This window comes from Manis pentadactyla, chromosome 16 (genome assembly GCF_030020395.1).
Source record: "Manis pentadactyla isolate mManPen7 chromosome 16, mManPen7.hap1, whole genome shotgun sequence".
Classification (NCBI taxonomy): Eukaryota; Metazoa; Chordata; class Mammalia; order Pholidota; family Manidae; genus Manis; species Manis pentadactyla.
Window position 1 is genome coordinate 71,807,928 of NC_080034.1, and position 16,100 is coordinate 71,824,027.

The 16,100-nt window shown below is 42.3% G+C and overlaps 1 protein-coding gene across 1 annotated transcript in view; it reads right to left on the minus strand.

Moving 5' to 3' along the window:
• LOC118923771 (bromodomain adjacent to zinc finger domain protein 2B-like) overlaps nucleotides 1-4,090 on the minus strand; it is a 113,429-nt gene extending 109,339 nt beyond the window's left edge. Inside the window, exon 1 of the mRNA XM_057493915.1 lies at nucleotides 3,968-4,090. The gene's annotated coding sequence lies outside the window, so the exon portion shown is untranslated. The remainder of the gene's footprint in view (nucleotides 1-3,967) is intronic.
• Between the last annotated feature and the right edge of the window lie 12,010 nt (nucleotides 4,091-16,100).

Sequence of the window (16,100 nt, forward strand, 5' to 3'; positions counted from 1 at the left end):
GTCAGAATAGCAGGTGTCAACAAAACAAAACAAAACAAGAGACAAGTTTAGGCAAGGATGTGGTGGAAAAGAAACCTGGGTATGCTACTTCTGGGAGTGTAAATTGGTGTAAAGAGAGTTCGGATGGGTTTGGGGTGGGTGCGTAAATTTACTTGTGCTAGGCTACCTGCCTACTCTAAATTTGGCCCTTGGGCCCTTGGAGAGGTTAAGCCAGGAAGTAAAGTATCAGTTATTTCCTGTAATACCTAATCATTTAATGTTAAAAATACTCATTGAGTATAATGCTTTGTCATTTCAGGAGGGTTCTCATACACATGATAAAATCTACAATTTGGAAATGAGGATGTTATGCCCATTCGCACCTCAATTTATATTAACATTTAATGTAGCAAAAATAATTAGCTGTCATAATGAGACAAGGACCGTGGGCATAGTCAGAGTAGGGTGAGGGCCTCTGGAAAAAGACCCCTACCAAAACTCCATATTCAACAACTCAGCAACGTCAGAGTCACTTTAATTCTCTAAAGTAAAATATCAAACTAGGAATGTAAGCATTCTTCAGTGAAGATTCGTTAAAACCAAAAAGCCAGGAGTAACCTGGCCTGGAATGTTTGAGCATCCCCCAGATAAGAAAGTAGCTCAGCATAGCCCATGTCTTCATTGTGTCAATTAAATGAGGCTATTGGAAAATTTACTTTAGCTGCTAAAAGGCCCAGCTTATCTTCTTTAACTGTGCCCAGATGCTGCTTTTCCTCCTCCAGCCCCTAATCAAGTCATATATAACCTGGGCAATTAATACAGCAGGCAGGCCCTGCTGTAAAAAACATAGTGAAGGGCATGAAGGCTTCCACCTTAAAGATAAAATTGCATTTTAACACTCAATAAGTTAAGAAGCAAGATTCTTAACTTATTATTTAACAAACAGACAATAACTCAGCCCATCTGGAAAGCAGGGCAGGCAGCCTTGATTGATATGTTCCCAAACCAAGAAACTACTATTCTGGGAAAGAATCAAAGCATTAAATTTCTTATGTTAACTCTGCAAAATAGTCCAGAAAACTGACAAGAAACTTAGTGTCTCAATTTGGTACTGGCACAAGAACAGACCCATGGACCAATGGAACAGACAAGAGAGCCTTGATATAAACCCAACCATATATGATAAATTAATATACGATAAAGGAGCCATGGACATACAATGGGGGAAATGACAGCCTCTTCAACAGCTGGTGTTGGCAAAACTAGAAAGCTACATGCAAGAGAAAGAAACTAGATTATTGTTTAACACCATACACAAAAGTAAACTCAAAATGGATCAAAGACCTGAATGTAAGTCATAAAACCATGAAACTCTTAAAAGACAACATAATATAAATAAGCATGAGCAACTTCTTTCTGAATGCATCTCCTCAAGCAAGGGAAAAAAAAGTAAAAATTAACTCATGGAACTACATCAAACTAAAGTTTCTGTATGGCAAAAGACACAATCAACAGAACAAAAAGGCATCCTACAGTATGGGAGAATATATTCATAAATGACAGATCCGATAAAGGGTTGACAACCAAAATACATAAAGAGCTCACGCACCTCAACAAACAAAAAGTGAACAATCCAATTAAAAAATGGGCAGAGGAGCTGAACAGACACTTCTCCAAAGAAGAAATTCAGATGGCCAACAGGCATATGAAAGATGCTCCACATCGCCTGCCATCAGAGAATGCAAATTAAAACCACAATGAGATATCACCTCTCACCGGTAAGCATGGCTACCATCCAAAAGACAAGCAACGACAAATTGTTGGCGAGGTTGTGGAGAAAGGGGAACCCTCCTACACTGCTGGTGGGAATTTAAATTAGTTCAACCATTGTGGAAAGCAGTATGGAGGTTCCTCCAAAAGCACAAAATAGAAATACCATTTGACCCAGGAATCCCACTTCTAGGAATTTACCCTAAGAATGCAGAAGCCCAATTTGAAAATACAGATACACCCCTATGTTTATCGCAGCACCATTTACAATAGCCAATACATGGAAGCAACCTAAGTGTCCATCAGTAGATGAATGGATAAAGAAGAGGTGGTACATATACACAATGGAATATTATTCAGCCATAAATGAAAACAAATCCTACCATTTGCAACAACATGGATGGAGCTAGAGGATTTTATGCTCAGTGAAATAAACCAGGCGGAGAAAGACAGCTACCAAATGATTTCACTCCTATGTGGAATATTAGAACAAAGGAAAAACTGAAGGAACGAAAGAGCAGCAGACTCACAGAACCCAAGAAAGGACTAACAGTTACCAAAGGGAAAGGGACTGGGGAGGATGGGTGGGAAGGGAGGGAGAAGGGGGGCAGGGAAGAAAGGGGCCTTACAATTAGCATGTATAATGTGGTGGGGGGGCCACAGGGAGGGCTGTGCAACACAGAGAAGACAAGTAGTGATTTTAAAGCCTCTTACTACACTGACGGACAGTGACTAATGGGTATGTGGGGTGGACTTGGTGAAGGGGGTAAACTGGTAAACATAACGTCCCTCATGTAATTGTAGATTAATGATACCAAAATAAATAAAATAAAATAAAGATTCTTACTTCTTGGCAAATAGTGAACCTGTGGCATCTTACTACACTGATGGACAGTGACTGCAATGGGGTATGAGGGGCCTGGACTAGATAATATGGGTGAATGTATCAACCACATTGTTTTTTCATGTGAAACCTTCAGAGGAATGTATATCAGTAATACCTTAGTAAAAAAAAAAAGTACCTTACTTGTTAACTTCCTGGCTATTAAAATGCAATCTTATCTTTAAGACGGGATGCTTCCTGTCTTTTACTTTGTTGTTTGTGACTGGGCTTATTGCCACATTAGCTGCCCAGGTTATATAGTCCTTGACTTGGGGCTGGAGGAGGCATCTGGGCAAAGTTAAAGATAAACTGGGCCTTTAGGCAGGCTGAAGTAAATTTTACAATAGCCTCTTTTAATTGACACAATGAAGACATGGGCTATGCAGAGCTACTTTCTTATCTGGGGGATGTTCAAACATTCCAGGCCGGGTTACTCCTGGCTTTTTAGTTTTAACTAATCTTCACTTAAGAATGCTTATAGTCCTAGTTTGATACTTTACTTTAAAGAATTAATGTGACTCTGACTTTGCTGAATTGTTTAATACGGAGTTTTGGTAGGCGTCTTTTTCCAGAGGCCCTCACGCTACTCTGACTACACCCACGGTCCCTGTCTCAGAATCTCTGTGGCGACTTACAAACTACTCAGCTGCAGATTACAAACCGAAATGCCAGAAAAATGTGAATTTCTAAATACAAGAAAATTCCCTGTCAGTTCCCAGATCAAAGTAAAGAAACTTCATTCCCAATTAAAAAAACGAGAGGTACCTAATGAAAAAATATTTTATTTTAAAGGCGCTGCCTCGGGGGGCCTCTCCCCCGCCGCCCCGCCGCCCGTCCCACCTGAACTTCAGCCGCCCGGCCCTCGCCCTCGAGGCCCCCGCCGAGAAAATCCAAACACGACAAAACGCCCACCGGCCACCCCGTCTGCGCGGCCCCGTCCCGGGCGGCGGGGGCAGGTCGGGGGCGCGGCCCTGGGTTGGGAGGACGCGCGCCGCGGGGCGGAGAGCTGACGCGCTCACCACCTGGGCCGGGACCGAGGAGCAGCGGCTCCGGCGAGCCCCTCTCCCCCCTGCCCCGGCGAACTTCGCCGGCCGCTCGGACGTCAGCCCGGGCGCACCTGCTCCGCTCCCTCCCTTCCCGGGCGGCCCCTCCGGCGGAGCGCGCCGACTTCAGGCCCCCGGCCGGGCCCCGCGAGCCCACCACCCGCGTCGGCCGCTTCCCGGCCCCACGGGCCACGAGCGGCTCGCCGAGCAACTCGCACGGCCGCCCCCTTGTCCGGTTACCCCGTGCCCTCAGGCGGAGGCAGGGGTCCCGCCGCGCCCCGCGGCCACGTACCTTCCAGCCCGCAGGGCCGTCGCTGTCGTCTTCACCCCTGAAGCGGGGCCCGCTCGGGACCCTCCACCGCAGATCCGCGGAAGCGGGAGCCGCTTCTCAGCCGAGGTCTCTGAAGTCCGGCCGGGCCAGCGGCTCCATGTCCGCGCCGACCGCCGCCCTCCGCCCGTCGCGGAAGAGCCGAGAAGGGGCGAGTGCGGCGCCGGGAGCCCAGCGGGTGCGACGCGGCGATCCGAGGCTGGGGGCCGAGGTCGGGAGGAAGGCGCAGCCAAGCACAGAGCGGGCCCAGAACTTCGCGGGCCCATCACTGGTCTCCGTCGGCCCGCTGCGCACACGGTACGGCGGCTCGAAGCACGGAGGACGCGGCGCCCGACGGTATCCCTGCAACGCTCAACATGCTACTGACGGTTGACTAAAGGCGGAGGCGGTGCCTGCAGCGACTACTCCGCCCCCGGATTACGCTTTCTGCGCCCATTGGCTGCCCGTCCCCGACTGACGGCCCTCATGATCATGCTCGGCCTGCCTGCCAAATTAAGTTCTGATTTTATTCTTTGAGAGATTGAAGGGTTTTAGATCAGGGGAAAGGATTCCATTTTTAAGTGAGCACTCTGGCCTCTCTTTGGAGACTGGATTCGTGGGGGCAAAGCGATAGCAGAAGGACTACTCAGAGGATGCTACAGGCATCCACAAAAGATTTGATGGGGTGCTGGACGAGGGCCGTTGAATGGGTATGCAGAGCTTAGGCTGCAGGGACTGCAGAAATGTTTAGGAAGTAGGGTGGGTAGGACTTGGTGACTGGCGGGAGGGAGAAGGCACTCCTGCTATAACAGGAGTCTGCAGACTGGGTGGCTTAGTCAACAGAAACTTATTTTCATGGAGTTCTGGAGCTTAAGGACCAAGATCCACGGGCTGGCAGGGTTGGTCTGGCCCAAAGCCTCTCTCCCAGGCTTGCAGACGGCTGCCTCCTTGCTGCGCCTTCACATGGCCTTCTGTCTGCCATGCACATACCTGGTGTTTCTCCATAGGCCCCAACTTCTCATAAGGACATCTCTTGGAGTGGAGTAAAGCTCCACCCAAATAGCCTCATTTTTTTTTTTTTTTTGGTATTATTAATGTACAATTACATGAGCAACATTATGGTTTCTACACTACCCCTATTTTCAAGTCCCCACCACATACTCCATTACACTCACGGTCCATCAGCGCAGTAAGATGCTATAAAATCACTACTTGTCTTCTCTGTGCTATATTGCCTTCCCGGTGCCCCACCCCACCCCCCCAGCATTAGGTGCGCTAATCATAATGCTCCTTTTCCCCGCTTATCCCTCCCTTCCCACCCATCCTCCCCAGTCTCTTTCCCTTTGGGAGCTTTTATTCCCTTCTTGGGTTCTGTGAGTCTGCTGCTGTTTTGTCCCTTACAGTTTTTACTTTGTTCTTATACTCCACAGATGAGTGAAATCATTTGATACTTGTCTTCCTCCGCCTGTCTTATTTCACTGAGCGTAATATCCTCTACCTCCATCCATGTTGTTGCAAATGGTCGGAATATGTTCTCTTCCATTGTGTATACGTACCACATCTTCTTTATCCATTCACCTACTGATGGACACTTATGTTGCTTCCATTTCTTGGCTATTGTAAATAGTGCAGCGATAAACATAGGGGTGCATATGTCTCTTTCTAACTGGGCTCCTGCATTTAGGGTAAATCACCAGGAGTGGAATTCCTGGGTCAAATGGTATTTCTATTTTGAGTTTTTTGAGGAACCTCCATACTGCCTTCCACAATAGTTGAATTTACATTCTCACCAACAGTGTAGGAGGGTTCCCCTTTCTCCACATCCTCACCAGCATGTGTTGTTGTCTGTCTTTTGGATGTTGCCCTTCCTAACTGATGTGAGGTGATATCTCATTGTGGTTTTAATTTGCATTTCGCTGATGATTAGCAATGTAGAGCACCTTTTCATGTGCCTGTTGGCCATCTGAATTTCTTCTTTGGAGAACTGTCTGTTCAGATCCTCTGCCCACTTTTTAATTGGATTCTTTGCTTTTTGTTTGTTGAGGTGCGTGAGCTCTTTATGTATTTTGGATGTCAACCCTATATCGGATCTGTCATTTATGAATATATTCTCCCATACTGTAGGATGCCTTTTTGTTCTGTTGATGGTGTCCTTTGCTGTACAGGAGCTTTTTAGTTTGATACAGTCCCACTTGTTCAGTTTTGCTTTTGTTTCCCTTGTCCTGGGAGATACGTTCATGAAGTTGCTCGTGTTTATGTCCAAGAAAATTTTGCTGTGTTTTCTTCTAAGAGTTTTATGGTTTCATGCCTTACATGCAGATCTTTGATCCATTCTGAGTTTACTTTTGTGTATGGGATTACACAATAATCCGGTTTCATTCTCTTACATGTTGTTGTCCAGTTTTGCCAACACCAGTTGTTGAAGAGGCTGTCATTCCCCCATTGTATACCCATGGCTCCTTTATCATATATCAATTGACCATATATGCTTGGGTTAATGTCTAGACTCTCTATTCTGTTCCACTGGTCTGTGGCTCTGTTCTTACGCCGGCACCAAACTGTCTTGATTACTGTGGCTTTGGAGTAGAGCTTGAGGTTGGGAAGCGAGATCCCCCCTGCGTTACTCTTCCTTCTCAGGATTGCTTTGCCTATTCAGGGTCTTTTGTGGTTCCATATGAATTTTAGAACTATTTGTTCCAGTTCATTGAAGAATGCTGTTGGGACTTTGATAGGGATTGCTTTGAACCTACAGATTGCTTTAAACAGGATGGCCATTTTGCCAATATTAATTCTTCCTACCCAAGAGTATGGGATATATTTCCATTTATTAGTGTCCTCTTTAATTTCTCTGAAGAGTGTCTTGTAGTTTTCAGGGTACAGGACTTTCACTTTCTTGGTTAGGTTGATTCCTAGGTGTTTTATTCTTTTTGATGCAGTTGCACATGGAATTGTTTTCCTGATTTCTCTTTCTGCTAGTTCATCATAAGTTTACAAGAATGCAACAGATTTCTGTGTATGAATTTTGTACCCCACAACTTTGCTGAATTCAGATATTTGTTCTAGCAGTTTTGGAGTGGATTCTTTAGGATTTGTTATGTATAGTATCATGTCATCTGCAAACAGTGACAGTTTGACTTCTTCCTTACTCATCTTGATGCCTTTAATTTCTTTGTGTTGTCCAAATGCAGTGGCTAAGACCTCTAGTACTATGTTTTATAAAAGCGGGGAGAGTGGTCATCCTTGTCTTGTTCCCGATCTTAACGGAAAAGCTTTCAGCTTCTCTGTGTTAGGTATAATGTTGGCTGTGGGTTTGTCATATATGGCCATTATTATGTTGAGGCACTTGCCCTCTATACCCATTTTGTTGAGAGTTTTTATCATGAATGGATGTTGAATTATATCGAAAGCTTTTTCAGCATCTATGGAGATGATCATGTGATTTTTGTCCTTCTTTTGTTGATGTCATGGATGATGTTGATGGATTTTCAAATGTTGTACCATCCTTGCATCCCTGAGATGAATCACACTTGATCATGGATAAAACTCTTGATGTGTTTTTGAATTTGGTTTGCTAACATTTTGTTGAGTATTTTTGCATCTATGTTCATCAGGAATATTGGACTGTAACTTTCTTATTTGGTGGTGTCTTTGCCTGGCTTTGGTATTAGAGTGATGCTGGCTTCATAAAATGAGTTTGGGAGTATTCCCTCCTCTTCTATTTTTTGGAAAACTTTTAGGAGAATGGGTATTATGTCTTCTCAAAATGTCTGATAAAACTCAGCAGTGAATCCATCTGTTCCACGGGTTTTCTTCTTGGGTGGTTTTTTGATTACTGATTCAATTTCCTTGCTGGTAATTGGTCTGTTTAGATTTTCCTTTCATTGCTTGGTCAGCCTTGGGAGGTTGTATTTTTCTAGAAAATTTTCCATTTCTTCTAGGCTATCCAGTTTACTAGCACATACATTTTCATAGTATTCTCTAATAATTCTTTGTATTTCTGTGGTGTCCGTAGTGACTTTTCCTTTCTCATTTCTGATTCTGTTTATGCATGTAGATTCTCTTTTTCTCTTAATAATTCTGGCTACAGGTTTTTTCAAATCCCACTTGTTTATTACTGATAGGAAAGCAATTGACTTTTGTATAATAAACTTGTATAATGCAGCTTTGCTATTATTGCTTATTCTAATAGTTTTGTTGACCCTTTAGGATTTTCTGCATACACAGTCACGTCATCTTCAAACAAGGTGAATTTTGTTTCTTCCTTCCCAATCTATGTACACTTTTCATTTTTCTTGTACTATTCACCAACTAGGATTTCTAATATAATGTTGAATATAAATGGTGCGAGGGGGATACCCATGCCTTGTTCCTGATCTTAGTAGGGAAGTCTCCAGCTTCTCATCATTCCATATGATGTTAGTGGCAGGGTTTTTGTAGATATACTTTTTCAAAGTTAGGATGTTCCCCTCTGCTCCTAGTCTGATGAGAGATTTTATCATGAATGGGTGCTGGATACTTTTTCTGAATCTATTAATATCATATGATTTTTATTCTTTAGTTTGTTGTGGTGATTGATTAGGTTAATTGATTTTTCAAATGGTGAATAATACTTGTATGTCTGGAATAACTCCCACTGGATTGGGATGCATACACACACAAACTTTGATACATGTTTGAAATTGATTTGCTAATGTTTTGGGGAAGACTCTTGCGTCTAGGTTCATGAGAGATACTGGTCTGTAGTTTTCTTTTCTTGTAATTTCTTTCTTTGGTTTAAATATTAGTATCATCCTGGCCTCACAGAATGAATTAGGAAATATTTATTCTGCTTCTAATTCCCAGAAGAGATTGCAGAGAACCAGCATCATTTCTTCCTTAAGTATTTGTTAGAATTCACTGTAATCCCATCTCAGTCTGGCCTTTTCTGATTTGGAAGGTTATTGATTACTGTTTCAATATCTTTAATAAATACTGGCCTGGACAGATTATCTATCTCTTGTATAATTTTGGTAGATTTTGTCTTTCAAGGAATTGGCCCATTTCATCTGGGTTATCAAATGTGTGGGCACAGAGTTGCTCATAATGTTCCTTTCTTAATCATTTTTTATTAAGGGTTTTTTTTTATCATAGTTATAGGTTCACAGCCTCCCCTACTATCAACATCCCTCCACCAGAGTAGTACATATGTTGCAATACATGAACCTACATTAACAAATCATAATCACCGAAGTCCCTAGTTTATATAGCATTCGCCGGTGTTGTATATTCTATAGGTCTGGACAAATGGTATGATGATGTGTGCCCATCATTATTGTATCATATGGTGTGTTTTTACTGCCCTAAAAATCCACTATGTACCACCTAGTCATCTTTCTCCCTACACCCGCCCCTGTCAACCACTGATCTTTTTATTGTGTCCATAGTTTCTCCTTTTAGAGAATGTCATGCAGTTGGCGCCATAGCCCTTGGCATGCAGCCCTTTCAGATCAGCTCCTTTCACTAATATATATTTAAAGTTCTTCCATGTCTTTTCAAGCTTGGTACTTCATTTATTTTAAGCACTGAACAATATTCCATTGTCTGGATGTATCAGTTTATTTATCCATTCACCTACTGAAGGATATCTTTGTTGGTTCCAAGTTTAGTCAATTAAGAATAAAGCTGCTGTAAGCATTCATGCATAGGCTTCTGTGTGGACATAAGTTTTCAACTCCTTTGGGAAACCATTGCAGGATCATATGGTAAGAGTATGTTTAGTTTTGTTAGAAAATGTCAAACTGTCTTCCAAAGTGGCAATACCATTTTACATTCTCAACAGCAATGAATAAGAGTTTCTGTTGCTCCACATCTCACCAGAACTTGATGTCAGTGTTTTGGATTTGGGCTATTCTAGTAGCTATGTAGTGGTATCTCTCTGTTGTTTTAATTTGCACTTCTTTGATGCCATATAACTTGAACCACCTTTTCATGTGCTTATTGGCCATTTGTAAATTTCATTGGTGACCATTCTGCCAAGATCTTTGGCCTATTTTTTAACTGGGTTGTTTTTCTTATATTGTTGAAGTTTAAGAATTCTTTGTATATTTTGGGTCACAGTCATTTTTAGATGTGTTGTTTGCAAGTTTCTTTTCAAGTCTGTAACTTGTCTTCTTATTCCCTTGACATTGTCTTTTGCAGAATAGAAATTTTTTGTTTTAATGAAATCCAGGGTCTCAATTATTTTTTGTCACGATTCATGCATTTATTGCTCTTTCTAAAGTCATCACCATACCCAAAGTAATCTAATTGAATAATACCATATTATCTTGTAGGAGTTGCATCGTTTTGCAGTTTATTTATGGGTATGATCGATTTTGAATTTTGAAGGGGTTATAAGGTCAGTTTCTAGATTCATTTCTCTGCATGTGTATGCTCAGTTGTACAAGCCATATTTGTTGAAAAGACTGTCTTTGCTTCATTATATTTCCTTTGTTCCTTGTGAAAGATCACATGACTATATTCATGTAGCTCCCGCTTTGGGCTCTCTGTTGTGTTCCATTGATCTATATCTATATTCTTTCACTATCACACTAGTGGTCTTGATTACTGTAGCTTTATATTAAGTCTTGAGATTGGGTACTGTCTGTCCTCCTATTTTCTTCTCCTTCACTGTTGTGTTGGCTTTATTATCCTTTTCATGTCCATGGGATCAGTAATGATTGGCCCATCTTTTATTTCTGATACTAGTATTTGTGTCTTCTTTTTTCTTAGTTTTCCTGGCTAGAGGTGAATAAATTTCACTGATATTTTCAAAGAAGCAGGAGGTTTGGTTGATTTCCTCTATTGCCCTTTATATTTTCAATTTCATTGATTTATGCTCTAATTTTTATTTTTTGTATCTTTAGTTTAGATTTAATTTTTTCTTCTTTATCTAGTTTCCTTCAGTATATTTTAGATTATTGGTTTTAGATTCTTTTTCTTTTCTAATATATGCATTAAGTGCTATGAGTTGTCCTCCAAGCCCTGCTTTCACATTATCCCATAAATTTTAAGCTGTTGTATTTCACCTCCATTTAGTTAAAAATTTTTTACTTTGCCTTACATCTCCTCTTTGACCCATGTATTATTTTTCAAGTATGATTTTTAATCTCCGTATTTTCAGATATCCCGGCAATCTTTCTGTTTTTTCTTTCTACTATACTTCCATTGTGATCTAAGCAAACATTGTATGACTTCTACTATTTTAACTTAAGATACGTTTTATAGCCCAGGATGTGGAATATCTTTTCTAATCCTTTTTGTGAGTTTAAGTAGAACAGGTACTAAAGAAAACAAGGTCACTGATTCAAACAAACATATGCACCCCTATGATTATCACTGCACTATTTATGATAGCAAGGGTATGGAAGCAACCTAAGTGTGCATCAGTAGATGAATAGATAAAAATGATGTGGTACATATACACAGTAGAGTATTATTCAGCTATAAAAAGAAAAGAAATCCTACCATTTGCAACATGGATGGATCTAGAGGGTATTATGCTCAGTGACATAAGCCAGGCAGAGAAAGAAAAGTGCCAAATGGCTTCACTCATTTGTGGACTATAGAAATAAAGCAAAGTTGAAGGAACAAAACAGCAGCAGACTCACAGACTCCAAGAAGGGACTAGTTGGGGGAGAGGTTGGGGAGGGTGAGTGAGGAGGGAGAAGGGGATTAAGAGGCACTATAATTCACAATCACCGTATAGGTAGGTCACAGGGAAGGCAGGTCACACACAGCACGGAGAAGACAAGTAGTGACTCTATAGCATCTTTCTACGCTGATAGACAGTGACTGTAATTAAGTGGGTGAGGACTTGAAAATATGGGTGAATGATGAAACCACAGTGTTGTTTATGAAACCATCTTAAGATTGTATATCAATGATACTTAAATTAAAAATTTTTTAGAAGAAGAATGGATACTCTGCTGTTGTTAAATGAATTATTTTATAATGTCAGTGAGAGCCAGTTGATTACTCATGCTGTTCAGTACAACTACATCCTTACTAATATTTGTCCTTCTGGATTTGTCAGTTACTGACAGAGGGTTGTTGAGAAGGATTCCAAATATAATAGTGGATTCATCTGTTTCTCCATGCAGTTCTGTTATTTTTTGCACCACATATTTTAATGCTTTGTTGTCAGGGGCATATACATTAAGGATTGTGTGTCTTCTTGGAGAACTGACTCCTTTACTACTTTATGAGATCACCTGTAAATCAGCTTGAGAAACATTGCTTCTTTTCCGGACACATAACAATAAGCTAAATGGGGCCGCCAATGAAGTGGCATAAGATACATCTCCCATCCTCATGTGACTTAAAAAGTATTTCAAGACGTGAGACTAAAAAACACACTTAATGGAGGAAGGAAGTACCTAATCAAGGAGGTCCCAGACACATTCAAAGAAAGGAAATCACAAAAGGAAAGTGAGATCTTTCGTGGACGGTAGAGTAGAGAACATAATAACACATCAACCATGAAAGGGCAATAAGCAAAGTCAACTTAGAGACATTAGTGAATTCATTCTGGTTTCACTAACATTCATAATTTTAAAACATAACTTTAATGTTGAGAGAAACTGAATTAAGGTAGGGCACATGATTTATTTTAAAAATCAGTATGCTATAGTAACTTTAAAATATAGCACTAGCAGTCTGCCCCAAATTACAAATGAATTACCTTCTATTGACTTGTTTCTGAGTTGGGTGGAAGCTACAGATGTCTTATAGAAAGCCTGTTCAGCAGCCTCTGGCAGCCCACAGAAGGCCACATAGCAGGTCAGGCCACCGTGTCATTAAAATGCAGCACTCTAGTAGCCCAGCACCTGCCCACCGCAGAGACCAGGACCATTTTGGAAAGGCGTGTTCTGACTTTGCAGTCCCAGTAGCGCCACTAGAGACTTTCCCTCCCTCTACCTCCTCCGCGAGGGCACTCCGTCTGTCAAGTCATCGGGGCTGAGTTTTGCCCTGGCTGCTCTGCACAGGAACACTGGCTGGTGAGGTTTCAGAAGGTTATGTCTGGAGTGCCCTGAAAGGGGAAGGAGAGCTCGTTAGCTTTAAACTGGGCTCATCCCAGTAAGTAAACTGTCCTCTTGTTGACATTCAGGTTCACAAGACAAAGTTCCAGGCCCCGGGGCTGTGGCGGGAAGGATGATCACCAGGAGCAGGGGTCAGAAGCTACTCTTACTACAAAGGGTTCCTAACTCAATGTCCGCAGGATCTTCAAAGCCAACAGGGAGGAAATACAAGGCCTCAGGACACCTTAGACACACGGCCATCAATTATGGTTCAAAACTACAAGTTAACAGAAAGTAGAATCAATTATAAATTAATTGGTATAGAGAATAAATTCTAGAAATAAATTGCCAACCATCGCAAGCAGGTGAAATGTGTATGCATTATCCTGCCCTTTTCTACATCCTGTATAACAGGAGCTGCTGTCACTGCAGAAGCAAGGGCACTGTGGATAGGATACTGAGAGGACAGGACAGCAGGTTGACCTGTGAGCTGGACCTGGGCAGTCGGAGGCCCTCCACCCCTTCGCTTGTTCTTGGAATGTGCATTGCATTTGCCTTCACCACTCCCAGAAGCTTCCGCAAGGACATAGCCTTGAGATAGTGATGTGGGGTTGAGACCTTCTGGATGGTGCACATTAACTGAACCCAGTTAAGATCTCTATGTGAACTTTAAGATTTGGCAGGTGGGTGCAGAAATCTACTAATCTTGTGCTGCCTGCAACAAGCTTCATCCAGTTGTTTCTTCCTTTGTTTTTTCCTCTGTCCTCCACACACAGAGGCTGATTTCAGATTACACCAAGGATGCTCTCAAGGAGGTTGTGAACCAACAATTGGCAAGACAGTCAGGAAACCAAAGAAATGAACCTTGGGAAAGGGGCATCCATGGGGGAAATCCTGAGCTGGCCATTGACGTGTACGTGGGGTGAGGTGGCCCATATGTCAGATGCTTGTACGCTGCCACACGACTATGGGGGTAACCCCCAAACCCTGGATATTTTAGTGCACTTACTAGAGGAATGGCATGTGGAGCACTACAGCAAAGAGGAATGAACGGTTAGTGAGCTGGCCTCCGCTGTGGCACTTTGGCTAGAAACTAGCGCCCCACCAGAAGCTGAAGCTCAGGTTACAAATTAGGAACAAGAGCTGAGATTAGAAAAACACATGCAGTTGTCCACTATTTTGTTAGCTTTGGGACTAGCAAAGAAGGTGGGGAGCAGAATGATAAGTTGGAGACCTTAGCGTGCCATTTGGCCAAGCTAGGAGGGCACAAGCTGCCACAGGTTAAGGCCCGAGCACCTGTGACGATGCCTAAAACGCTAAGAGGTGGCATCCCTGTGAAAGTGATGAGAAGGACGATGAGAATGTTGTTGCCACTGATGTGGAAACAGGCACATCAGCCTATGCTGTCTGACCCATAACACAAAGGAAAAGTTTTTTTGTAAGTTTTTTTATTGATGTATCACTGATATACAAACAATCTCATGTTGGTTTCAAGTATACAACATAGTGGTTCAAACCCCACTAGTGCACTTGCTATCTGTCAACATAGGAAGATGTTACAAAATCTTTGGCTATATTCTTCAAGTTGTACCACCATCCCTGCCACCAACGTATATTATGACTGAGAATTTCTGTGGCCCTTTATACCCCTCACCCTCCCCACCCACCCATCCCAACCCCTCCCCCATGGTAACCACCAATCACTTCTCAGTGTCTATGAGTCTGTTGGAATACAAAGGGAAAATCTTAAATAGCAATTACCCAGAAAAGTCCCAGGAGAAAACCTGCAGTCTTCCTCTGTCCCTTGAGGGTGTAAATCTTACATGTCTTTGAAATGTAAACACCACAGGAGATGCCCAAAACGCTGCCCACAGAGACTGAAGGAAAAAAAGAGGGAGGGAGAGTTTTAAATTTCAACTTGTGTAGACAACTCTAGCCTTTTTCAGATACTATTCAGGTTGTTTAGGAAACAGGAGGGAAGGGAGTGCGGCTGGGTGACAGGGAGGCCGGGCAGGAGTCTGTAAACCAATCACGGAACTGGGATCCAATGCCACGTCATTTCCAGTGATCCCCACCCCACCCCAAGGGGAGACGTGTTCAAAAGTCCAGATGTGAGACTTCAGGCTTCTACATGACTGTGGGAACTTGCAGCACCTGGAGATAGTTCCTTTTGCTTAATTGTTAGTGTTTTACATTAATTCTATTTTCTTTTAGTTCCAACACTTCAGAAGAGCAGACTGGAAGAAAATTGTTAGAAAATGCTTCATGTAAACATCAAGCTTTGACAGGTGTTACTGGGTTTGTGACATTAGCTTCCAAAAGAGGACACAAGAGTTGCAGTCATGTATGAAACACATTATTGTGAACACTCACGTTAATTCCAAGGAATTATTGGCTAAGCATGACTCATAACAATCGCCGGGTATCTAAATAAATTGCTTCACAACGTCTCCTTCAAAGAAAACCGCAAAACTAACAAATCCCAAATGCAGGTAAGCACACACGACTGCAGGCAGTAGCGAGATCTTTCCCAGGAGCTGCTGCAGAAGTGAGCAGTGCACCTCACTGATGCAATTTGAAGTCCACCAACATTCATATTAAACTGACCACTAGAGTCCTGGAATCTATTCTGAGACAATGCAAAATTTTTCAGCACTAAACTAGAAGAAAATGGATAAGATTTGTCAAAATGAAAAGAAATGAAAAGAGCAGTTATTATATAGCACAATAAACTAGAACACAAAGAGGGTTAAAAAGTTAGTCGTACCCTCCCCGTGGCCTAACGAGCTCCCCGCCTTGCAGCATGCCAGGCATTTTAGGATGTAGAGGGAAGCAAAAGCATCTGGCAGCCTAGGGAACAGGCCGGCGGTGACCTGTCTGCTCTTCGCATCTGTCTGTGAAGAGAAAGGAGAAATAAAGGAGAAAATGGTCAAATTACTTGCAAAGTGCTGCGTGTGCTATGCCGTACCTTAAGCAAACACTTTTCCCCCATTACGTGGACTACTTTCTGCTGTTCTACCCTGCATGTCTAAAACCTACAGTGGTTAGGTAAGAATGGGTTAATATCTGTAAACCCCCAA